General features: G+C 35.4%; 1 protein-coding gene across 1 annotated transcript in view; it reads right to left on the reverse strand.

The window, feature by feature from the left end:
- The window catches only part of Nrg1 (neuregulin 1), a 1,005,384-nt gene that overhangs the window by 181,525 nt on the left and 796,744 nt on the right, over window positions 1-27,115 (reverse strand).

The raw sequence follows: 27,115 nt of genomic DNA on the forward strand, positions 1-27,115 counted from the left end.
GATTCCATCCCAGTGCTGAGAAAGAAAGATTTTTGTTGTTGCTGTTGTTCTTTCAAAAAGCATTCCAAATGATTCCGATCCAGGTAGTGCAGGTACAACATTTTCAGAACTAGTATACTGCCTGTGCTGGGGGTGGTCCTCTCCAAAGTTAAACAAAGAAGTAATGCCCACCCCCATTAAGTCTTCCTATAATGACGGGTTTCTTTGAATGTTCAATATTTATTATCCTAGGGGAATTAAAGAGAATAGGATTTATTCTTTTGAAGAAATTCAGAATATTATAGAAAGAGACTTAATAGTGTTTCCTATGAGCAGTGCTATAATTGATGGCATCTACAAGGCTCCAATTTTGATCCTCATATCTAAAATAAGGAGTTTAGGGAGAGGGAGGAGAAAAAATGAGAATAAAGTATTCCAAAAAGGTTTCTCCTGAGTTGGACACCTGTGTTTATCTTTATGTGTTATGAAAGGTACACTATTCTCCAGATAAGAGCAAAGAGTGACTTCGATATTTAAATACCAATTTAAAGTATGCTATATTATTAGCAAATTGCTAAGAGAACAGATTTCAAGTGTTTTCACCACACACAAGAAATGATAAATATGTGAAGTGATGCACATTAGATTGATTTAGCCAATCCACAATGTACATGTGTTTCAAACATCATACAATAATCCATAAATATATAAAACTGTATTTATCAATCTAAAATTAAAGTTTAAATAATTTTTTAAAATAAAGCACATTGTATTAATTAGAACACCTATTGTGGAAATTGAGTTTGGAGGTTGCTTAAAAATGTTTTTTCCCTTCACATATGAATACACCACAATTAATCTCTCCATATCATGTACATGTACAAGACTGGAATCTTAATTAGAATAAGACATGCTTCATGTTCACATAAATATGTCAAAATATACTCTGTCATGTATAACTATAAAGAACAAATAAAACACATTAAAAATGATTTTTCCCTACTTTTTAAAGTTATATAAGAGAAAAAAACAAACCTCTTATATATGTGCTTTCTGGATAAGATTAGTACATATGTGGTCTCCAAATTTGAGTGACTGGATCTAAAAAAAATGGTAATTAAGAATTATAGAAGTTTTGAGAACTGCTTATTCCGGGAATTTGTGGGGCTTATCACTCATGTACTATATTCCTGCCCTACTGATTGTATAAGTGAATAACTGCCACCATGTAATCTTTACAAGAAGACTACCTCTTAATCATTTCACTTCATACTTCTTCCTAGGCAACTATGAGCATTAACACCCATGGAGATATGTGTGTCTCCACCATAGATCTCCTTTGAGACTGAGACTTTGTCAGTATTGCTTCTCTGAAAAAATGGCACAAACATAATTTATTTGAGAAAATCCAAACTATACTTTCTCATTTAGTCATGTGTTTCTACATTCTACCACAAATTTCAGTTAATTTTATTACCATCCCTCTATTTCTATCCCCAAACCTTCCAAGAAGGGAACTTTCATAGCATTAAATAATAAGCAGAGCCAATAAATTAGTAACCAGCAACTTTAAACATAGGCAAGAGGAGAAAGAAGAAGTAGGTCAACCACAATAGCAATCAAATATGATGTGAGCTAAAACATTCATCCTAAGAAAGGAGGAAGTAACTAGAAAAGAATCGTGTATCATGAGGAATGGCAATGCCCATCATGGATGTCCACAGGTATGCCCAAGCAGAACAGACATGTCAAAGGTAAACTGAGCAGACTCGAGAAGGATCAGAAGCTGGATTTCGAAGAAGCGTACGCATAAGAAGCAAAGAAAGATTTATAATCTGCTGCTTAGCTTTATTCTGTGCTTGGCTTTAGATATGTATAGGGGTCATATATATATGAGGGGGAGGGAAACTATCATTGAAGATATTGGGACAATAGTAACTCTTCAAGGGATATTATAAAGCAAAGGTGATCAAAATATGGTCCACAAGCCAAATCCTGCCTGCCATGTTTTGTAAAGAAAGTTTTGTTGAGACACAGCCACACATATTTGCTTATAAGTTGCCTTTGGCTGCTTTTGCAGTGCAACTGTAGAGTTGGTTTATTTACAAAAATATTTTCAGACCCCTGTTAGGGAGCACCCAAAGTCATCATGGAGCATCTACAAAATTTCACCTAGCAATTAAAAGCATCATAAAGATACAACAGAATAGTAATAACCCACATGGGATCTGCATTTTGAGGATAAAGAAGGAAATGGGTATACAGAGTGAAATATTCAAAATATTGTATGTCGATGTTAAAGAAACAAATCTCTATCTGGATAAGTAGAGGAAGCAATGATATGCTTATGATAAATGTTGGCATTACTTGGTTCAGGCAAAAACTATAAGTGGATGTAGGATATATAAACCTGAAAATAATGGTAGGAAAATCAACTTCAAAGGCAGAAAATAAAATATGTTATGACTTTATAAATTCACATTTAATCTTATGTATTTATTTCATGTGCATAATTTTATTTGATGATGATTTCCAACCTAGAAAAAAAAGAGGAAGACTGGTTCACTTAAACTCTGACTGGTAGAAAAGCCCTGGGTAAGGATAATTATCAAAGAGAGGAACTGAGGGTTGCAAAATGTAAAATTAGAGACAAAATTATAGAATGTCTCACCCATTTGCCAGCAGAACAACTGCCTCTACCCAACAGAGGAAAATGTTTTTGTTACTAGATGAGCAGTATATAAAATCCCCTATTCTGTTTGCATGTACGAGGTTATGGCATTATGCCCTTACTAGTTGTCAATGATTTTCAACTATAATAAAAATAAACATAATTATAAATTGGGATAATGCATTCTAGTTATGCAGGAGTTACTTTGGAATTAGAACTGTGACAATGGCTTATTATTTCAGAGGATTATTCAATTATTTCATTTTTGGCACAATGAATCAAATCTGTACAAAGAAAATATTAGAAGACTTTAAATTTTATCTTAGGGACTTTATTCTACAACTTGCTTAGGCTGTATGGATAATATGTTGTGCAATTTGTTCTTGGGAGGACTCTGAGATCATTTATGTCCTTTATAAAATTGTGTTGACTTTTGTGATGGGAATTAGAGGGAAAATGTCAGTTAACTTTTAAATCTAATATTGAGAAGTCGAGGAAAAAAGATTTCAGAGGCCTGGGGAGTGAGCCACTTACGTTGCGTTTCTAAAACATGTTGCAACTATGTCTTTGAAAGAGGAAATAAGAATTAGAAGAGCGGGTAGGAACCAAAACTTGGGATAATAAGTCAGAGAGATACAAATTTTAAAATGGAGGCAACTTAAGAATATAAGAAAACAGAAGATAAAAATGAATATAAAAGGAAAAGGTGGCTGATAATGAACTGCTTATAAAATTTACATGAGTTTTAGAATCAGATAGTTTAGAAACTGAATTCCAACTCCAAGTCTGATTTCTTATGGCCACGTGTAACTGTAATCTAAAAAGGACATACATAATTATTACATAAATGCAATTATTTACTAACTGTGTTATCTTACTATGGATGTCTTGCTCTGGTATACTTGAATTGCAAGTCATTCAATTCACCCCAATAGTAATACTGGACAAGAGTAACACCAGAGTTTAAAAATGGAAAAGAAATAAACAATAATTTGGCAAGAGAAGTAGAGTTATCTACAATAAAGCTTCAGGAAAGATATGAGTGAAAACAAAGCAAGGCCTTAAAAAAAATAGTCTCTGTTGTTTTGTATGAAGATCAAGTAGTTTCTAAGAGGAACCTACTTGATCACAAAGGTTGAGCTGAGGATGAGGGGAGACAGCACCCAAGAAGGAAGTAGAAGAAAATCAAAACCCTAAAGCTAGGATCTGAGTCAACACCCACTCCCTTGCTATAAAATCATATGGCACTGGATACTAGGCCAGACATAAGGAAAGGGGATGGTACTGAAAATCCCCTCATATGCATGTAACTTAAAACCAAGCAAAATGACTTTACGAGCATCTCAAACTGCAAAGGAACTAAGATCCTAAACCACTTCCAGTGAGTAAGGAATGGTAAATAGAAATTAATAACAGAGCCTAACATATGTTATTACTAGTTTTAAATGGAAATGTCATTGTTGTACTTTTAATTAGGAACACTGTCTTTATTGATTCACTTTATTGTCTACTAAAACATATTATAAAGACTGTAACAAGTTTACCCCTGACTTCAATCCTCCTTAAAATACCTTTCCCATCATAGACTTTCCAGAACTTAACAATCACAGTTCAAAAGTACATCTATATACTCACTACCTGGGTATCCTCATATAAACTACTTTTCTTTGAAAAGCAGGAAGGAACAAGGAAAGCACTAACTAGAAGTTTGGTTCAGATGCACTTTCTGGGTTTGATGAGTTCAGTGCACATTGGTATCATTAACCAGCACTCCTGTCCATTACCAATACCCTATAACATCATTCACATTACAATACTTAACTTATCATCGATTATCTAAAACAGCCACAATCATCATTCACTTTTGTATGTAATATTTTGTCTTAAAGAAAGGTTTCTTTCAATATGTATTACAATGGACTGAGGGAAGGACGCTCAGATTACTGTCTTGGTCATTGTGACCAGGTAAGCCATCTGCATCTGCTACAAACACCTGGGAACTCTGAGTACAAGTCTATGGAAGAGGTGCTTCATGTAGGACTCAGTGACGCCCTAATCTCTGAAACTATATATTATCAAATTATGAACTCCTTGTAATTAACAATAATTCTCTTTATTTCCTTTGCATATTAGAGGTAGGGTTTCTTTTCATTTCAACACTGACAGTACCTTTACTAATGATGTCATAATGTCATAAAACTAACTCAAACAATTAAAAAAAAAGAAAAAAGAAAGGTTTCTTTCAAAACAAGGGTTGATGACCAAGGGCTTTCTGACTAATTTTTATGTTAACTGGGAAATTCAATTAGTAATGATGTTACATTAGAAAATATTCTGGTTAAGTTCATTCATTTTAAAAAGCTTAATAATAAAGAGGTAAAAATACTTATTTAGTAATACCATTTAAGTTTTTCTGGTTAAAAAAAAGTAGTGAGTGACATAGAAAAATTTAAAGGTAAGGCCTACACTACTTGAAGTTTATGTAGGTGAAAACAAGTTTTGCTAAAAAGTATTTCCTAGCATCACTAGAATATAAATTCCTCTTGGGTAAATATTGTATCTATTGTATTCCTTATTTCCAGTATCTAGTACAATGCAAGGAACATATATTTCCCTTAATAATTATGTGTTGAACAAATGAATGTACAAGCTTCCCACATGCAATCAGGGATCTCTATGTAAGTCTGTCTTCCTGACAAATAATCAAAGAAAGTCACAAGAAAGAAAACTTGAGAACTACAATACCAAAGTGTAGAAAAAGAGTAAATGAGAAAAGAAAGCACAAGTGCTTTCTTATAACAGTTGTCTATAATTTTTCTGACAGATATCAAATTGATGAGTCTTTGATACGATCTTTCCTTCTATTTTAAAGGTGAAAATAAAGCAATTGATGAGGACAGCTTTACACTGAAGCAGCTTTGGCCTAGATGTACTCATTATTCCTTTCCCTGCAGTATCACTAGAATAAGTCAACCATGAAAAACACACATACAGGTGCACACACAGCACATACACTTCAAGAATCATCTTTGCCAAACTTGGTCTTTACATAACAACTTTATTTCTTCCATTGGGTACTATGAAAAGCTTTTTCTTTCCTTCATCAAAGACTTTCTGTGTCATATGGATCATGGATGTTATATGGATCATGGACTAACATGTGATTGTCATCATTCTTTTAATTTCCTGTAGTAGCTACACATTGCCTGTGACAATTTGCTTCTGTAAAGAGGCCTTAGTTTTCACAAATTAACCACTACTTAAGCACTTTCATTTTTTCAACATATACGTTGAGATGTTGTTGTCACTGTTGTTGTTTTTCTGTGCTGGGAATCAAACCCAGGGTACATGTTAGGCAAGCACTCTACCACTGAGCCACACCCCCAGTTTGTAAGGAGCATTCTGCTTAGATGCTGTTATGACACTTCAGGAATGCCTTAGCAGGAGAGGGATGGGGAAACAGATTTTTGTTTAATTTGTAGAAAATTATAAATAACATAATAGGGGTACAGAAAAGATGGTCCTGAAGAAAAACAGAGTAGTAGTATAAAGAATGTGGAAAGGCTCCTGAGAGAAGACAGTTGGGCTCAATTTTTAGGAAAAGTAGGACCTGGATAGGTGAAGAATAGGTCAGCAACCAAATGATCCAAAGCACAAAGCTGTGAATCCCACACAGCTGTTAGAGGGACAGAGAACCATGTGGCTGAAACACAAGTGTGATGTTGGAGAAAAAGAGTGGCAGAAAAAAGCCCCAAAGTGTCCATGGCAGGTCACAATATGAGGGCCTTGCAGTGCCAACCTTAGGTAAAAACAGGAAGGTAAAGGGAAAGCAAAGGGCTAAAATTCAGATTTTAGAAACTCTCAGCAGTATAGAGAATAAACTAGAACTGGGATAGTGGTGGAAGGAAATGCTGAAGGAAATTAGACAATCAAGGGCTCAGGCAAAGGTGATGAGGTATAGGGTAGGGGGTCTTCCTCTACAGGCATTTCTGGGGTACCATAGAGAAGTCATGGTCTATAACCAGGCACGGGCAATAGACCAGGAAAAAAAAAGGTGCAGTTCCTTTCTCTTAACAGCTCTAACTTCATTCATTTCAACTTGACAAACTTGGTTCCATTTGATATTTGCTGAGCTCTAAATGTACAGAATGCAGTTTTAAATAAGTAGAGCTCTGTATACATACTCTGCCACCAAGATGCCTACAGTCCAATTTCACCTTAACTTGTTAGCCTTGCTCATTCCCAGGGAGAAACTCATTCTTACCAAAAAAAGAAAAAAGAAAGAACAAAACAAACCTCTAAAAGACTGCAAACTGCCCCCAACAGGGCATTCTGCAGAGATGACAATGTGATTTGGGGTTTGGACAAGGATAAGGAGAAACTGGAGGAAGAGGTTGAGAAAGATACAAACGACAGTGTCATGGGGCATTTGTCAGTCCCCAAATGCAACAATTACATGGCAAAGAATGGTATCACCTAGCCTTAGGTAAAGAATGCTTCTGAATCATTTAAAAATGACTTCCTCCTACATGTCACAAGTTCAGACTTATACTGAGCTTCATTCAATGTTGCCAGACACTGGAAGTTTAAAAACAAAAGAAAGTGAATAACCCTAGAAAATTCTACAACACTGGATTAAAACAAAACAAGCAATAGCTATAAGAAGAAACCTGCTTAAATAGGACTACCAACTACCTTACATCTTTATCAACCCTAAAGCTCCACATGCTCACTCCAGTCAGCAGTAGCATCTCTTATGAACTGTTTCATAGTGCTCTAACATTGATCATTTAGTACTTGGATGTATTTTTAGAGCATATTCCTATAATCCTTCACTTGGTAACACTTGAGATTTTAAAAACAGGCATAATGATTTCAAATTTCTTCATCTATGATTTAACTTAGGAACTTGTGGATACACTGATACAAAGTCCAAATTCCACAGCATAAAGCATAAAAAAGCTCATAAAGCATAAAAAAACTCATAAAGCATAAAAAAGCTCTGAGGCTCAGTGAGTTAGCATTCTCTTGAAGACAAAAGTGATAACAGCTCACTTGGAAGAAACTTACCATTGAAACAAGCAGTTGGAGATCTTGGGTGTGTTTTAAACATGCAGGAACAATTGTCAAGAGAGAACAGGCTCTATTACAAATAAGTGATTCTCAAGCAGTTAGTGACCTATTCCCTCCCATTCATATCCTAAAACACATTATTTTTTGCTTTAATAATACTGAGGAATTAAGACTAACGGAAACACCTGGAGTTGATTTTAACACTATTCTGCTAGCCCAGGGTATGGTCCAAATCCCATTAGGCTAAATTTCACCCTTGACCTGCCAAATATGATTACCAGAGTCCAGTCACTTCTCTGGGTCCTGCAGCTGTTCTTTCCCCTCCCTTCATAATCATCACATCTACTTGTCTGCCCAGAACTCCAACAGCACTGAAAGCACCCACTGCCAATTCAAGTAGAACAACAATTTCTGCAATTGACTCTCCCAAGCAAGCAAGCCTGTGTTACCTTTGCTAACTAGCAATATGTGCAATCCACATGCTTCCAAAAATCCCAAGGGCACTTTCATTGGTGATGGTCTAATGCAGGTACTGCTGGGTGAAATAGCAACTTACAAGGGCTGTAACTGTCACAGTTTATTTAAAAGAGAATCAAGGGACAGTCAAAGTGCAAGGCAGAATGTAGAGCTTCAAGCTCACCTATGTAGAGACCCTGTAACACCAGGTGATGGACTAACAGGCTGGAACCTTTTCCCTGACCCAGTTGTCAAATCATCTAACATATCATTTTTCCTTTGAAGACTAAAGCTTGAACAAGGCAGGCCATAGAGGTCTTTTTTTTTTTTTTTCCCCTGTGTACTGGGGATTGAACCCAGGGATGCTTTATCATTGAGTTACACCCCAAGTCCATTTTATTTTTTATTTTGAGAAAGGGTCTCGCTAAGTTGTCCATGCTGACCTTGAACTTATGATCCTCCTGCCTCAGCCTCCCAAGTAGTTGGGATTATAGACAGGTACCACCAAGGCTGGCAAGATTTTTTTGTTTATTTTTAAATCAAGTTTCTGATACCTTGGTAAAGTCTTAATTCTTCTTCTATAAACTGGGCAGCAATCACTAAGCTGGTACTAGTTGCATTCAAATTATATCCTGAGTCACATTTTGTTTGTATATCACTGAGATTTTCAGGAGGAACCCACTGACCGTTAGGCCTATTAACTCCCTCCATATCCCCACCTGAGACATTTCTTAGAGATATCCTTTCTCAAAATTGACCAGATATAAGCTTACTTAGTAAACCCGAAAGGCCAAGTAAATCAGAGTTAATTCTTCTTCACAATGTCATCTACTGAAAATCCCTAACTTGAGTACTCTTTGGGTCAATAGATCTTTTCTGAAGCACTAATACTGACCTAAAGTTTTCAGTTTCTTGATAATTAATGACTCCCTCTTCCAACAGAGGGGAAGTTTTTCACAATAAAAAAAAATCAAATTGCTGAATGTAACATAATAAACATCATCTCTAAAAGATTTGACAAAATAGATAATATTAAGGACAAATTCTGAGGAAATCTTTTAAATCTTAAAGATATAAGCAAAATGCATTGACAATGGCAACCATTTGTTTAAGGGCACATGACCATTAAAGGGAAAAGGCAATATAACTCAAGAACCTTACAGTAGAACTTCTTACATTAAGTTGAGACTCCAAAAAGTTATATCTGCAAAGAACCCAAAAGAAGCGATACCCACAGGCAAGCAAAGCTCAACCTACCTCTCTTCTAACCTCAGAGAACAAAGGGGACATCGTATTGACACTGAGTAAAACTGAAGGGGAAAGCTTTCAAACTGTAAGTATGGCTGGTAGATCACAGAACTTCCAACCATGAACTTGGTAGTGTCCAAGGTGCACATCAGTAGCAAACACAAACCTTCTTGACAGGAATGCACTGTATTCTACACACGGAGGAATGCCACACATCATTTTTACAGAAAAAAACGACCATCCCAAAGTCAGACACAACCAAACACAGAAGGAAACACAGCAAATAGTGAGAATTAACACAGACTGAAATCATCCCACACATTATGAAACAATTATGCTTACTCTGTTGAAAGAAATAAATAACACACTTGAAAATATCTTTAAGGGCTAGGAAAGCATAAAATGCAACATAGAAGGTTTGAAAAAGGACTAATAAAATTGCTAGGAATGGAGAGGCGGGTAGTAATTAAAATGAAAAACTTTATGGATGATCTTGGCAATACAGAAGAGACAAGGAGTGAAGTGTGGTAGATTAGAAGAAATGCAGTATGAGAGTAAGAAAAAATATGGGAAATTTAAGAGAAGTTAAGAGAACAGAGGACTACAGTTAAGAAAGTCCAACTTAATTTTAATTACAGTTTCAGAAGGAGGAAAGAGAGTGAGTTGCAGGAAATCTCTGACTGTATATACATTTCTGTGTTGGGACTCAGTGTGACTCTGATGTTAAAAAGGCTACTGAAATGATTTCACATACACCTCCATGGTGACAATCACTGCAGTTTAATTCATTTCACTTAAAAAGCAGTCTCCTGCTTGTCTGATAAAATTCTTGCTTTATGAGAATTTTCCAAATGAAGCAAATCCACATGTTCAAGAAGTCCAATGTCCTGAGCAGGAAAAGGAAAAAGGAATCCACACCTAAACACATCACAGTGAAACTTAGGAGGTGGATACAGAGAGGACAAACTCTTGAAAGCATCTGGAGAAGAAAGGGAGATCACCTTCAAAGGAGTGGCGGCTAGACTGACAGTTAACAGCTTCTCAACAGCATCTGATGGATTAAAGCACAGTCAGAACTAGCCGCATCTTGGTTTTAGACCAAACTATATGTTTTACCTAATGCCATAATTGCATGCTGACTAAGTCCTTTCTCTGAACTCTTTCTCAAGGTAATGGCAATAAAGAGGATATAAATTTCTGAAAATAATTCTGAAGCATTCGGCAGCTTTTAGCTTTATTACCCAATAATGTGGTAAAGACACTGTACTAGAAATAATGGTGCTTGGCTTATAAGTTTCGTCTGTGTTAAAATCTTCCCACCAATCAATTAAAATACCTTCCTGGAACTGGGCCACAGAGAAAGAGAAGAAAAAGTGAAATTGATTCTTCCCTGGTAATAAATGGACCTCAACATAATACTCTTAAATATATCTCTGGGCCACTGATAGAGTACCTGATGCTTGCTCAATAACTTTTTCTTTCAGATTTGGCTTTAAGAAGTCAAGTTTTTCTTTCATATATTTCTCCTTAGATCTCTGATTTGTACTTTACATCCTATCAATAAATTCTTAATTCCAATTATGATAATGCTAGAGAGCATTTTACATTTCTGTGTTGGGACTCAGTGTGACTCTGATGTTAAAAAGGCTATTGACATGATTTCACATACGCCTCCATGGTGACAATCACTGCAGTTTAATCCACTTCACTTAAAAAGCAGTCTCCTGCTTGTCTAATAAAATTCTTGCTTTATCAAGAGGAGAACAGACACATTCAGGAATTTTATAATAGAAAGTTTAAGAGGTCCTTTCAATGAAGAGCTTGATGACAATTCAGAGTTACTAGAAAGAAAAAAATATGGGATCATAAATCAGCTTAATATTATGATCCTTCTGCTAAGATGAACAGGAGGACTAAAAATCTACTTGATGGATTTAGTAGTGTTTCCCTGCACCCCTGGAAAATATACAGAGCTCATATCCAAAAAAAAAAAAAAAAACAAAAAAAAGGAAGTACATAGAAAATTAAGGATGAGGAACCAAAACTAAATCTGAAAATCATGTACCACTGCTGAGGAAGAAATTATATAATTTTCTAAGCAAATATATTAGGAATTTCTGAAAGGGTCTGTCTAGTTTGCATGTTTTACTGCTTCATACTGACTTGCTTAATAGAGGTTAAATACCATAACTCTTACCCAGTCACAGATTGTAAGGAACAACTAAGTTAAGAGCACGTGAGAGATTACAACTCATAGCCAATACCTAGTTTCTATTGAGAACGTCATTCAGAAGGCTCTGCACTGGTGATTTGGCAATATATTTATTATCATGCAGTAAATTATCCTAAATAATTCACATACCTAAAAGAATTTCTAGATGTTTGCTAAGATAAATGAACCACATTGCTACTTCACCCATCAAAAATTGTTCATAAACTATTTCCTACACAAAACCAGTTTGTTTGACCTATACTTTACTCAACTGTTATTTTTGCAATAAGTTAGGCTTTGTGACGAGGTTCCAGGTGAAAACATGCCAGGAACATACTATACAAAATTAACTCTGAATCATAGTTTTTCTTCTACATCTACAATTTTGACTCCTTATCTAAATTAACCTTGTTAAGCATGAAACAAGGAAATAAAGCACAAATGAATGCCAAAAATTACATAAATTCAGTCCTCTAGTATCTTGATTGCTGCACAGAACAGTGTCCTTTCCACACCAGCACGTGGTGGTCCTCCAAAGGCTTTTGCTCCCTCTTCCTCCCAGGTGATGACTGCTTATTATATGTTCTTAGAGACTCTCTCTCTCTCTCTCTCTCTCTCTCACACACAAACACACACACACACACACACACACCACTGTATACAAAATCCAACACACATATATTGACACACACAAACACACATTCAGACATGTATCACACTGTAACCAAGATCAAACACTCACATATGGAGACACACACTCACATACCCTCAAACACACCATAGTATATCTAGGATCAAACGCACACACACACTCTGAAGTTTTCACCCTCCAACCCTCTTAGCCTGAGCTGAGGAGTGCTTCCTGGTTATGACCTGGAAGACACTTGTTACCCATGACTGGCTGGGAATCAGCAGTTGTCTGTATTCCCACTTCCTTGGATGAGCTCCCAGTGGACTCTTCAGTCCCTTTCTAGCCACTGTTTAATTCCCTTATTAATGGGGCCAGTTAAATGAGTCAGCAAACTTTCTGAGTTTCTACCACCCTCAAAGGATCTCATTCTCCTCAAGGCAAAGTTCCTCCCTAAGACACATGGAGTGTCATTCTTCTGTGAAGCTGTGGTTTGAAGATGGTTCCCACTGTACCTCAGGAAAATTCCATGTGAGGCCCAGAGAAAAACCTTAGTATACTGAGTTTTTTTTTTTTCTTTCAGGGTACTAGCCAAGTCCTTCAAATAAAGATCTGGACTAAATTATCATCTTATAAGAGGAGGAAAAATAACTGTATCCTCAAAAAAACCAAATAAATATAAATAAATCCCCCAATGCAAACTGAACTGCCACCTTGCAAATTTAATAATGGTCTAAAAGACCTTTGACCTTTGACCTCTGGGTTCCTAAGGCAGAGATGATTCAGGTTGCTGGTGATAAAATGTCACTGTAATCAGTGACTGGTCATTGGTTTTCAGATGGAGGAGGCAACTCAGTGTCTCAGAGCAGCTGTCAAGGCTTAAGTGCTCATGACCTTTTTCTCGTGCACTTCCATTCCACAGAGAGTATCCAGAGAGCCCTAAAGATCTTTTTTGTTCTCAGGTATCCTGCATTAAGGGGTCAGTGCTAACAAAGGTTTTAAAGCACTGAGCCAGCTTCCACCTCTACCATATATGAATTCACAATCACACACACACACACACACACACACACACACACACACACCTACATGTAACCCTCCTCTTCCATGTTATCATATTATGACTTTACCGGTCATCTTGTCAGTCAAACTTTATTGGACTTACTCAGGTATAAACACTGTAATAGGTAACAAAAATATATAAAGTTTGGCTGGTTTGGATGTTTGAAACACATCGCCCAAGCTGGTCTTTGATGGTAGAGGAATGTACTTCTCTTCACTAGAGAAACCATTAGCAAAGTAAAGCTAAACTTGTATGTGGTTCTTATCTTAGATTTGAAAGTGTACCATCATGATAATTAAAATCCCTACCCTGAAATCTGGAGGACTGGGTTCTAGTTCTGGGATTTATGCAGTCAGAGTCTAAGGTTTTCTTCATCCAAAAAGATGTAGTTCAAGCAGATGAGCTTGTCAGTTCTAACACTCTAGGATTTTTCTCAAGACTAATGTTAACCTTGATATTTAGGCAGTTATTAATATTAAGATTATTTCCATTGCTTACCAGGAATAATTATTTATTTATTTATTTATTCATCTATTTATTTATTCATTTATTTAACAAATTCTTAACATAGCAAACATTAGGTACGAATAAAGTGAAAGTAATCTATGAATATTATTAATTCCTTAAATTGCATCAGTTTAATTTTAACTGCTTCTACATATACAACAGAAAATGTAACAGAAACAATTTAGGGTTAGCAAAAATTGGGCACTAAACAAACGTTTATTTCCAATTGAGCAGTCTGAACAATTAAGCACATGTTAATATTTACTGAGACTTTAAAATAAATTGTGGGAATTTAAACCACAAAAATAATGAATGGTCAATTTAGGAGCAAATCCATACATCTCTGGTGCTGGCGATTAGAATTCATACCTTTCTTATTAAGTGACAGTACAAAATAACTAAATAGGTACCCAGAAACTCCTACGACTCACTATTTTAAACAAATTAGTGAAACTTCCTCATTTATTCAGTCACTGAATAAATTCTTAAGAATAAGAACTATAGTTCCAGCACTGTGCTGGTCCTTGGTAATAACATAATGCACGAGGTAGATATGGCTTTGTAAAGATTACAATCTCCATGAAAGACTGAAATATAAAAATATGCAAATACTGAAATATAAAGTATGCAAATATACTCACTCAATTAAAAGTTCTGTTGGGTGGTAACAGTGGTTTATTTCTAAAAATTAAAACATTAATGACAGAATTAAATGCTCACAATACAACAGAGTTCATTTTCACCTCTGAACTGTAAACAAAAACAAAATAGGACGCAGGAAAAAAATATTCAAAGCATATTTTCTGTATTATAAAAATAAGTTTTTAAAATATAGAAATGTTGCCCACTTGTTTATATACATTAGTTTATGTCCTGTTTAACAGCTCAGTATCTATACCAGTTCAGGAAATACTACTTCAATAACCTAGTAATCAGAAAAATAATTTTGTAGGAAGTAAGTCTATCTACCTAATTTGTGTCTCCAGCCCATTTTAAGTATAATTACTCATTAATACTTCTTTATTTTTAAGTGCTGGAGAGTGACTCCAGGGAATTGCACATGTTAGGCAAGCACTCTACCACTTGAGCTACACTCCAGTCCTCTTAACACTTTTTGAAACTAAATCAAAAAGAGAGCCAGTAGCCATAAAAAGGATATAAGCACATATTTGGGTACTATGCAAATGCAATACTTGTAATCTGGGTATGTACATCAACATGGAGTCATTTCTCATTTTTTATTTCCTAGAAGTACCAGAAACAGACTGTTTACCTGGAACCATCAGTCATTATTTAAAGAGCATTTTTGTTACAAACACACCCCCTGACACATGACAATTCTAAGGAGGCCTATTCTTAGCTTAATTTATAAAGGGAGTTTCCAGCAAAGACTGCTGTATGCATAATCAAAACTAGATTCCTGTAAGGACAGAATAGGGTGTGTATATATAATACATATACGTGTGTGTGTGTGTGTGTGCGCGCATACATATATATGCCATGTATCTGTGTTATAGTGAACTGACATACTAATACTACTAGCAGAATACTGGGAATCTTTCAAAGGATTATCTCTTTTTGTGAGTTCACCACCCAGGCTTAGTGGTGCACACCTGTAATCCCAGCGACTCCTGAAATTGAGGCAGGAGGATCACGAGTTCATAGCCAGCCTCAGCAACTTAGCAAGGCCCTCAGCAACTTGGACCTTGTCTCTAAATAAAACATTAAAAATGGATGGGGATGTGGCTAGTGGTAAACCCCCAGGGTTCGAAGGAAGGAAGGGAGGGAGGGAGGGAAGAAGGGAGGGAGGGAGGGAGGGAAGGAGGGGGAAGAAAAATTGGGGGTGAAAAAACTTTTTTGTTTAAACCCAGGGCCTCATGCATGCTAGGAAAGTGTTCTACCACTGAGCTTTTATCCCCATTCCTTTTTTAGTTGTAAATGGACAAATAGCTTTATTTTATTCATTTATTTTATGTAGTGCTGAGGATCAGACCCAGTGCCTCCCATATGGATGCAAATATGAGAGTACTCCACACGGAAAAACCCCAACCCCCCCATTCCTTTTTTGATGGTCTGTAAATAATGTAAACAATACTTAAAACTCTACTGTTTCTTTCAAAATACCAAACAAGAGTATTTCTATAGACATGTTTCCTTCCTGTCAGTTTCAAGACAATTGGGAAAACACAATATAATCAACATATTATCCAATAGAAAAAAGAAAAAAAGAAAAACCCTCAAGACATAAGTCTCCCATTTCTGTTGAATTTAATATATGGAAAATCATGTATTTCATTTTCCATTCAACTCAGTATTCAAATAATTGGTTTTCTTTTGACAAACCCACCAGCTCATTTCCATAATTCCTGTAAGTATAACTCTTTCCCAAAATGGATAATGCATGAGCAGTACCCCCAGGGAAGATTCCAAGTATATAGCAAGGTGACCCCACTAAAACAAATTATAATCACAATCTATTTTCTGTATTTGATCTAATCCTTCTGGGGACAATATACCGACCTTCAATATTTTTCCCAGAAATGGATGACAATAATTTTCAGTATTACTGCAATTATAACTGTTTATAAATATCTACCATCTCATGGGCTTTGAGGAAGCCCCTTCCATTTTTATTTATTTAAAAACAATTTCAAGTGAAGAATGTAAAGGGAATACTATAATTTTAAACAATGAAATGCTGTGCTTAAAACCAATACATTTATTTTACTCTGTTGGCAGAAAATAGAATATTAAAATAATATAAAGTAGGTTTGATATGTATGCACAAAAATAATGTCTACTTACTATACAAATGAAAAACTATTTCAGACAATTAGCTTTTTATACCACATAATACAATAGGCCCCAATCAATTAATTCACAAACTACATTCATCTGTGCTTTTGGCTTGGAAAATTTTTAAAAGAGTCAATAGGTATATATAGAAAAATGATTCTCACACATTTATTCTACAAATATCTATATGCAAAATACTAGGCACTATTGTGCAATACAAAGTTACAATAAGTTATACTTGACTTCAAAACATGGGAGGTTAAGAATGGGAGTATTACATTTAAGAACTAATGGGGGGCTGGGGAGATAGCTCAGTTGGTAGAGTGCTCACCTCGCAAGCACAAGACCCTGGGTTCAATCCCCAGCACCACAAAAAAAAAGAACTAATGGGCATATGTTTTAAGAGACTCTAGGTGTATCTGTGTGTGCAGGAATGTATGCATTTAAAATACAAGTTCATTTAACATACTATTGCAACAATTAGATAAAACAGCACACACAAGAGTTCTTCTACTCTAAAACTAAGTTTATCTCTAAGCCAAAGATCATGCTAAATCTCAGGTTAAGAATGCCCAACTCTTCCTTTTATGAATATGTTCTATATTTGGTATCCAGCTCTCACCAATGTTTCAAACCTCTGGGATCAATGCCAAACATGTATTTCATATGTATTATTCACATGATATTTATTCACAAAGAACTTCCTGATGGAAATGCAAAAATGGTGCAACCATTATGGAAAGCAGTATGGAGATTTCTCAGAAACCTTGGAATGGAACCATCATTTGACCCAGTTATCCCACTCCTTGGTTTATACCCAAAGAACTTAAAATCAACATACTACAGTGATGCAGCCACATCAATGTTTATAGCAGCTCAATTCACCATAGCTAAAATATGGAATCAACCTGGATGCCCTTCAACAGATGGAAGGATAAATAAAATGTAATATGTATGTGTGTGAGAGAGATGGAATGTTACTTATCTTTAAAGAAGAATGATATTATGGCATGTTTTTGTAAATGGATGGAGTTAGAGAATATCATGCTAAGCGAAATAAGCCAAACTGCAAAAAAACCAAAGTCGAATGTTTTCTCTGATATGTGGATGCAAATTCACAATTGGGGTAGGGGGTAGAATAGGGAAGAATAGAGTTACTTTATATTAGGTAGCGGGGAGTGAAGGGAGGGGAAGGATATGGGGGTAGGAATGATAGTAGAGTGAAACAGACATTATTACCTCATGTACATATATGACTGCATGACTGATGTGATTCTACAATATGTATAATCAGAAAAATGAGATTATACTCCATTTATGTATGTCTATCAAAATGTATAAATGCATTATACTATCATGTACAACAAATTAGAACAAATAAAAAAATTTTTAAAAAGATTGTTGGGCTTCCAGCTTCTTGATTTTTCAAACATATTTTAAGACCAGTAAATAAATAAACAAGAAAACATTTTGAAATCTTAAAAAAAAAAAAAAAAACAACTTCCATATATAAGGCCCTGTGAAAAAATGTACAATATTCATAAAATTACATTCTGAGGGCTTAAAATTGGGAACACATTGATGTAACTCCACAGATAAAAATATATGACCAACTGATGAAAAACTGCTTAGGTTTTTATTCAAACTGATATTTTAAATGAAAATGATATTTTAGTGGTGACTCTATACCAGGAACAATGCTAAACACTTAACTCTCAGAAATACCCCAGAAATCACATAAAATTATTGTTCACAATGTATAAATGTAGAAATTGAAGCTTACAGAGTTTTATACTGACAGAATTACAATAGTGGGAAGGGGTGTATCTAGGGCTTAGCCCCAATCCCATGAGAGTACAGAACTTTGTCTCTTAATCATTGTTGTGTTCTAAATTCCAAGAGTACCTCTAAGGCCAGGACTAAAACCAGGACTTCCTGTCCTACAAAGGACTTAGTTGCTAGACCTGACCAGCATTCCAGTATCACAGAGCCATCTACTTGATGGAAATCAAAGTCACATTCTTATGATGAGGAGTTTCGAACTGTCCTACATGGAAAGACAAAAATTCTCATTGGACTACTAATTAGGAAACAGCACAATTTTTTTTCTTCCTATTTCAGTGTGATAAGATAATAAATTTTCCAAGTTGAAGGCTGGGGAGAGAAGAGAGAACAAAGGGAAGGTTCACAAGTAAAACATATATGGAATCATGTGAAACATAATACAAATGTTCACATGGTAGGCACTAAACTATAATGTGTTATATCTAAAATGACTCCTTTTATCCTGCAGCCTTTATTATGTCAACTACTGTTAGAGCACATTAACAATCCTCCTGTTTCCCTTATCATCAAAGGAAGTCCAAGGAATCACGTGAAGAGGACAGAAGAGACTTTCAGAGACTATGAGGAAATTTTCTAAATTCTGATAAACTTAAGAATTGAAAGAATATTTGATTCATGACATATTTTTAAACATTAAATAGCAACATGCTATCTCTATAAAAACAGCTGTCTCACTATGAGTATTAGTTTTCTTTTAAATATGTCACCTACATCCCTTCATTTTTTTTTTATTCTTTGAGTCTTAGATGCCTTCCTCATGAGTTCACATAATAAGTGTTATTTCCTATTATTATAGTCAAATGAAAATCCTAAATAACATACAAAACAGCTAAGAAACAAACCCTTAATCACGAGGATGTGGGGAAAAAGGTACACTCATACATTGCTGGTGGGGTTGTAAATTAGTGCAGCCACTCTGGAAAGCAATATGGAGATTCCTCAGAAAGCTTGGAATGGAACCACCATTTGACCCAGCTATCCCACTCCTTGGCCTATACCCAAAGGACTTAAAATCAGCATACTACACAGATACAGCCACATCAATGTTTATAGCTGCTCAATTCACCATAGCCAGATTGTGGAACCAACCTAGATGCCCATCAGTTGATGAATGGATAAAGAAACTGTGGCATATATATACAATGGAATATTACTCCGTAATGAAGAATGATAAAACTATGGCATTTGCAGGCAAATGGATGAAATTGGAGAATATCATGCTAAGTGAGATAAGCCAATCTCAAAAAACTAAAGGACAAATGATCTCGCTGATAAGCCGATGAGGACATATAATGGGAGGTGGGAGGGATTAGTGGGAGGGATTAGCGTTAGGGTTAGGGTTAGGTTTAGGGTTAGGGGTAAGGAGGGTGGTAAGAATGGAGGAAAGAAGAGCTGTATAGAGGGAAAAGAGGGGTGGGAGGGGTGGGGGGAAGGGAAAAAATAATGAATCAAACATCATTGCCCTACATAAATTTATGATTACACAAATGGTATGCCTTGACTCCATGTACAAATAGAGAAACAACATGTATCCCATTTGTATACAATAAAAAAAAAAAAAATTGAGGCTTTTTTAAAGAGAAATTCTTCTAGAAATAATCTCAAAATTTTGCCTTATATCAAACTGAAATATATTTTCGAAAATGTATTTGTAAAGTGGGAAATTTCAACTTGCAAATTTGGAGTTCTTCAATATAAAATATATACAAATATATATTCTAGAAATTTTAGCTGGGCTCAGTGGCACATGCCTATAATCCCAAAGACTCAGGAGGTTGAGGCAGGAGGATCATAAGCTAAAACCAACCCTCAGCAAAAGCAAGGCACTACCTATCCCTAAATACAACTACAAAAAATAGGGCTGGGGATGTAGTTCAGTGGTCAAGTGCCACTAAATTCAATCCCTGAAAAATTTTACATATTTATAAAAAGTACTTTTTCTGAAAAAAAAAAAAAAAAATTCCAGATTGGAATTTAAACATTTCCTTGTAGACTTTAACGTCGCTATGGAATAACTAAAAAGACTATGATATCCTTTAAAAATGTAATTTAAGGGCTGGGGTTGTGGCTCTGTGGTAGAGCACTAGCCTAGCATGTGTGAGACACTGGGTTCAATCCTCAGCATCATATAAAAATAAATAAATAAAGGGATTGTGTCCATCCACAATTAAAATTTTTTAATAAATGTAATTTAATATCTAAAATTGTGAGATTATGTGTAATGAGATGCATTATAATTATAAGCATATACACTTTTAAAAACTGGCTTTATTAAAATTTCAACTTCATAATATAAACCATCTAATAATGAAATGCAATTTCACTTGACAATAAAATTCATGCTTATTAAAATTGTTAGAAAAATCCAGTTGACGTGGAAATGTGAACACGAGTAAAGGGCTTTTTGTTTTTCCAATCATTCCATAAAATAAAGCTAAGATTACTCATCAATCATCATTGTTAATTTTTGTGATAGAAATTTACTACTTCTTCCTACAAGGAAAAATGGTAACTGCCTTAGCATTTAGTATATGCTAACTTTATACTGAATTCATTTTATGTGGATATCATATGAGCTTATCTACTGATTGGAGAAAATGCCATTGCTTCACTTATTTCCTATCCAAGATTTATTTTATATATTACTTTAATCCCATTTTGTTACTAAAACTTAAAAAGATTTCTTCAAAGTTGTCATTACTATGTTATTTAAAATACCACATAAAACATACAAATTACTAAATTACTAAAGCCCCAATATTAGATTAAACTCTGTAACACTGACAATATTCAGCCATGTATGACCTATAAAATTGACAGTTTCATATGGTTCAATGTAATAAAATGGGCCCTGACCCCATATTATTGAAACTAAAACATAATAGCTGCCCAGGGAAGGCAGTTGCCTGTTGATTGAAACTGTGAGAGGTTTGGGACATCGTGGCAGAGCAAAAGTTATTCACATCAGTGATGCCTTTCTGGAGCAAAACACAATGTGAACAATATCACACTTTAGAAAGGGAGGGAAAGTAATACCATAAAAGTAACTCACAACAAAAATGACAAGTGCAGGGTGGAATAAACCATAAATAGCAGGATCAGGATCGTCTGAGAGCATTACAATATCACCCCAAGGTCCAAAAGAATTAGTTATTCAAACCTGTGTTTAACTCAAAGTACGACTCTTATATACTGAAGCCAAGGGTCAAGGAAACAGAAGGACATGCAAAAAGAAAACAAATCTATTGGTAAACACCACATGTTCAAATCTGACGCTTTCACTTATAATTTTCCAATGCTAGAGTAAAATTTTCAAATATGACTAAATCTCTTTCTGGATATCACCTGCATTTATTGGACAAGAAATGCCTAGAAGATTCTTAGAGTTGCTTGGCTCCCTGTGGAAAAGATGCCAGTGAAAATTAATCTGACAAATGTTCCCCTGCACATTCCCTTGATGACTGCATCATCACCATCAGAATGATGTTTCAGAATATTCTGATTCAGAACTCTTAATGAAGTCAGGATATTTGGTTTCGGTGGAAAACAAATTCCACTTGAAGCATCTAACATTGAGGGACTCAAGATCCTGTTCCTTCCAGGAGATTGCCCAGAATATTGTGGAAACTTAAAATTAAGTTAAAAAAAAAGTCAACCTTTGGGGAATAGCAGTGTGATGCTCTTGCAGCACCCTCTGGAGGCCATAGGAAGGTGACACTGGTAAGAGGAAGAACTGAAGAGAATTCTGACCACCTCTGTTTGACCTGGCCAGAGGCCCAAGAACTGCACAGATCTCACTTGAGATGGACTAAAAACCACACTCCACCAATCATAATCCAGGAGATATAAGAATTATGTATAAATAATTTAGTTTAAAAATGGGAAAGAGGGGCTAGAGTGGTGGAACGCTTGCCTTGCACAGGTGAGGCACTGGGTTCAATCCTCAGCACCACATAAAAATAAATAAATTAAATTAATAAAAGTATTATATTCATCTACAACTAAATATATTTTTTTTAAAACTGTGAAAAAGGTCTAATACATAACAACATTCTCCATAATTTTGTTACTTAATTTTATTAAAAAAAAAAAATACACCAAATAGCCTATTTTCTGACAACACTCTGAATTCTTGTGGAAATTTATTGTAGAGGCTTTTTCAATATTTTGAGGAGAGGGATATGGACATATGATATTTTCATTAACAAAATCTAATTCTGTGCACATGGTTATATAGGATATTATTAACTAGCAAGCTTCAAAGTAGCCATCTTCATGCTTACTACAAATAAAAATAAATTTTTCCTAACACCTCACTTTTTCTAAAGCAACAAACACTGACATCTATTGGTACTTTGGTAGTTTGCTTTTTTTATTGGTAGTTTTTTTTTTTTTTTATCTTATTAGTAAAACGTATGCAAGAACACACGTTCACGACATCAACAGAATGAGGATGAACTCAAAACATGGCTTGTTCCTTTCAGGAAATTTTATTTTATGTATCTTAATAGATACATTTTTCTTCTAGTCAAAATAAATCCATTGTTCAGTTAATCAAATATGATTAGCTTTAGTTTTCTGTTTCCTCTGTTTGCCAAGTGAAAAGCTCCAGGGTTAACTATTAGAAGTCATTTATTTGCCTTTCTGAGTAAATAAAAATGACTCACCTAAAACATTGACATTTGGTTTATTTTATTCTAGTATGACACAGCACACCAAATTAGCAGTACTTTTAAAGTCGAATTTAATTTGTTACTTTGAGAAGGTTTCAGGACACTGATTTGGTGAGAGAACATGATATTCTTTAGAACCTTAAAACTACATATAACCATTACAGTGAGAGGGGAAGGAAAGAAAATAGGGAGTAATGTGAATTTATTATATTCACTGTTTTATTTATATTTACAAATACCTGCACATGATTCTATGAACTTAACTGGCAATACACTGTTACTCTTGATAAAAAGATAACAGGACATATTAATGCACATGGTTTTTCAATTACTATAATTTGTATAGTCCCCAAAGAGAAGATTACATATTATATACAACAAAGAGAGGTTTAAACATCAGCTCTTAAGTGTTGCCAGAAAAGGAGTCACATTTCAAAAATCTTCTCATAGGTTGAAACCTCAACCTTTTTCTGCCAGGGATAAAATTAAGTTGTACTTCACTCTACTTTCAATATTTAGATTGAGTTCAGCACTGTTTTCATAATACATACATGCAGTTATGGAATCTGACATACTGGTCTACTTTCCTCTATCGTTACAGGTAGTTCCAATTTAATATTTATACCTACACTAATCTAAGGTCAGCACAGGATTTTTTTACCATAAAAGGTAAATTTTGAAAATTCTACCAAATATCCATGCAAAGACACAGACAATTCATCCCTGAAGTAATTTTATAAAAATAACTTAGATTTACTAGGCACTTATTACACGTTGGGCATTGTTCAGAATGCTTTCCATGGGTTATCTTGTTTACGTTTTGCTAAGTCTTCACGATAGTGATAATGCTATTATTATCCCCATTTCACACACAAAAGAGGAAACTTAGGCACAGAAAGATTAAATAACTTTCCCATGGCTATGCAGTTCAGAAGCTGCTGAGCTAGGATTTAAACCCAGGCAATCTGGCTAGAGAGTTAATAATGAGGCCTTCTCCCCTCCTGCTGCATAATAGTGAGGCTCTTTTGTATTTTCTACAGGTCAAGTGATACAATATCCCTTGCCTGGTGTTATACTATCTGGAAAGTGGTAAGAATTCAATACATAGAAGCTCCCTTAATAATCAAATGGGAAAATATTCAGTATGGAGCCTGGCATACAGTAAAGGTACTGTTTAAATATGGGTTCAATATTTTCTGATTTTACATATTCTATTTTTTCCTCCCCACTTTCATCGGTACCATTTTTAATGCTGTATATATGAAGTTAGTGTCCATTTCTCCCAGTCTTCCTGCTATTTCCATTCTTCATAAGTACTATTTCATCCTGTAAATAATCTTTAATGTTTTTAATAATTATATAAGGTAAACAGTTACAACAAACCAGGCTGAAACAGATCACTGGACATTCCTACCATTCTGTAAACACAGGCTGCCCTGTTAGTGACAGGGCACTTAATATCCAAGAATGTTTACAAGCACTTCAGCCTGTGGAGCCACTTAGTTAAGGAAACAGGTGGGTGATGTCATTCAGGGAGCACACAGCCTGCTTCTACCGATTTGGGATACTAAGTTTCTCAACTTTTCCAACACCTGTACTCACAAACGCCCCTTCTACCAGGTATGAAGTAACAAAATAGTTCTAGAACTGGGCTAGGCATGATAATGACTTTTTTTCCTGGTCATTTAAAAGAAAAAAAATCCTTTGCAGAGTGTGAAAAACATATCAGCAAAGAGAGAATCATATAAGAAACTTAGAGTCAAATACTAATTGGAAAAAAAAAAAAAAGCAATTGCTTTTGTAGTTCAGATTTCTACAGAACTTTGTGGAGTCAACTGAATCAATATGAAGAAGCAGGATCTGGGAGGTACTGCATGCAGGAGGCTCAGGATATCACAGGACTCTTGGTATATAGATCTGTGACACAAACCCAAGGACTATGCTGAGGTTGCTAATTTTGAGCAAAGAGGAATCAATGACCCCAAGGGCTCAGGACCTTTTAGAGCCGGGAATAGATAATTCTGTCGAACATCTGCAGCCCCAATAGTGTGCAATTCAATATTCAGTCAATTGTATAAAAATGCAGATGCTATGAAACATAGCCATATATGTGCTGTGTATCAAACACATGTCATATGAAAATTAGAGAAGCTTTTTCCCCTGAAAATTTCCCCCCAACAGATGTGTTTATGCCTATGCATATAATACTGTACACAGAGGGGCTGAATGGATGAGTTCCCTCAGTGTTATATCTCCCTGGACTGCCATGAAGCAATGTTATAACATCCAAAGAGACACTTGGCCATTGCATATGCATCATCAAGGAAATACAGCTTCAGTGGCTGTTTTAAAGAAAAGGTGAAACTTGGAATTGAAGGGAACTGATAAAGGAGCAATTCAAAAGATGGTTGTCCTCCTAAGTCATGATTTGGGCTGTCATGGCAAGAGTAAACATGGTAGTTATAGCATCTACAAGTCATTACTTTGAGAATGCCTCATACCAACAGAGAGCAAACAGGTCAAGAAAGAGTGTGGGTTCTCTCACAATTATTGGATATCAGTCGTATATTAACCTAGGATAAAGAAAAATATACTGGCACTTACCCATTATAAGGGAAATGACAAGGAAGGAGAGGAACACAGATTCCAAAGATTCCATTCAATGCTACATGCTTCTACCTAAAGTTGGTTTCAAGTAGATCATTCTTTTCAAATCAAATGAAGAATAAACATACTTATCAAGTTTAACAAGTGCAAGGTGCCCTGGAAAGGGATAAAAAGTACCCCTCCCCACAAAAAAGATTATTACATGAGAGAACAGACAAATATACTAAAAAGTAGCCAAGGGACAAGTTTATCCCAATTTGGGAGGGAAGATAATTGAAAGAATGTCACTTAAAGACATCAGTACATCTGGTTTGGAGGGAATCACAACTGTGGACCTAGAAAATTGAATCAGAGCCACCAAGGAAGTTCTAGTACTCTCTATCAAGAGAGAATATCATGTAGTCACAGAACAGCTGACTACCTGGTAGATAAGATCTGAAGTGCCTGTTTTCTCCCAAATCTCTCCTCCACAGAGCCACTGGCTTGTCTGAAATGTCTGTGTTGTGGTACTTCTGATGTGAGCCCTTGATAAAATGTAAACCTGTCCTCTGAAAGGGATGCTACTTCCGACTTTGTCCCTCCTTATTTCATTAGGCCATCTGAAAGGACCACAGAAACTTCTGAAGACAATGTACTGACAGAAAAATACACCACAAACAACTCTTTAGAACTTTACAGTTTGGGTTAGGTCTAAGATCTGTTTAATTGACCATGATAACCTTAGACAGTAGAGAGAGTAGGGAGGTTGCCAAGCTGGCTCCACATTTCATACTATGTTCAATAAAATTTTATACTGTATCTCCAAAATAGGGTAAAAGTAAAGGAAAATTTCAGTCTCCCCTCAAGAGAGGTAATGAGCAGTAATTAAGGTGAATCTGATCAGCAGTGTCTTATTTTAGAAGTACGCACATGAATGAATGGTCAGTCAGTGGCTAAACAATTACTCTCTGTTCAATTTCTGTTTTGCTCAAAACCCTGCTTAAGGTCTCTGCCAAAAACCCAGGTCCTGAAATGCTATCAGTGATTCCGAGACTAAGCAAATCTGGTTTGTTTTCTTCCTACAAGGAACAGAAAAATATTTGTTTATCTTCTTTAGCCACAATATTATCAAGTGCTACTGAATTGATTCTTCAGAAGTACTTCATAAAATGTGTGCCGGAGGTATGCTCTAAGTGACTTAAGACATCCAGATCAAGTAACAATTGGGAATTGCAGAGGCAGGAAGGGAAAAATAAAATAAAAAATAAAACAAAACACCAACTCTCATCTCCCTCTTCCCCCCAACCCCCTTTTAAGCATCTACTTTATCTTGATCACCTACAAACAAGTATTTGTTCCGGATGTCTCTTCAGGCCAA

The sequence above is a fragment of the Sciurus carolinensis genome, chromosome 4 (assembly GCF_902686445.1).
Source record: "Sciurus carolinensis chromosome 4, mSciCar1.2, whole genome shotgun sequence".
In the NCBI taxonomy this organism is placed as follows: domain Eukaryota; kingdom Metazoa; phylum Chordata; class Mammalia; order Rodentia; family Sciuridae; genus Sciurus; species Sciurus carolinensis.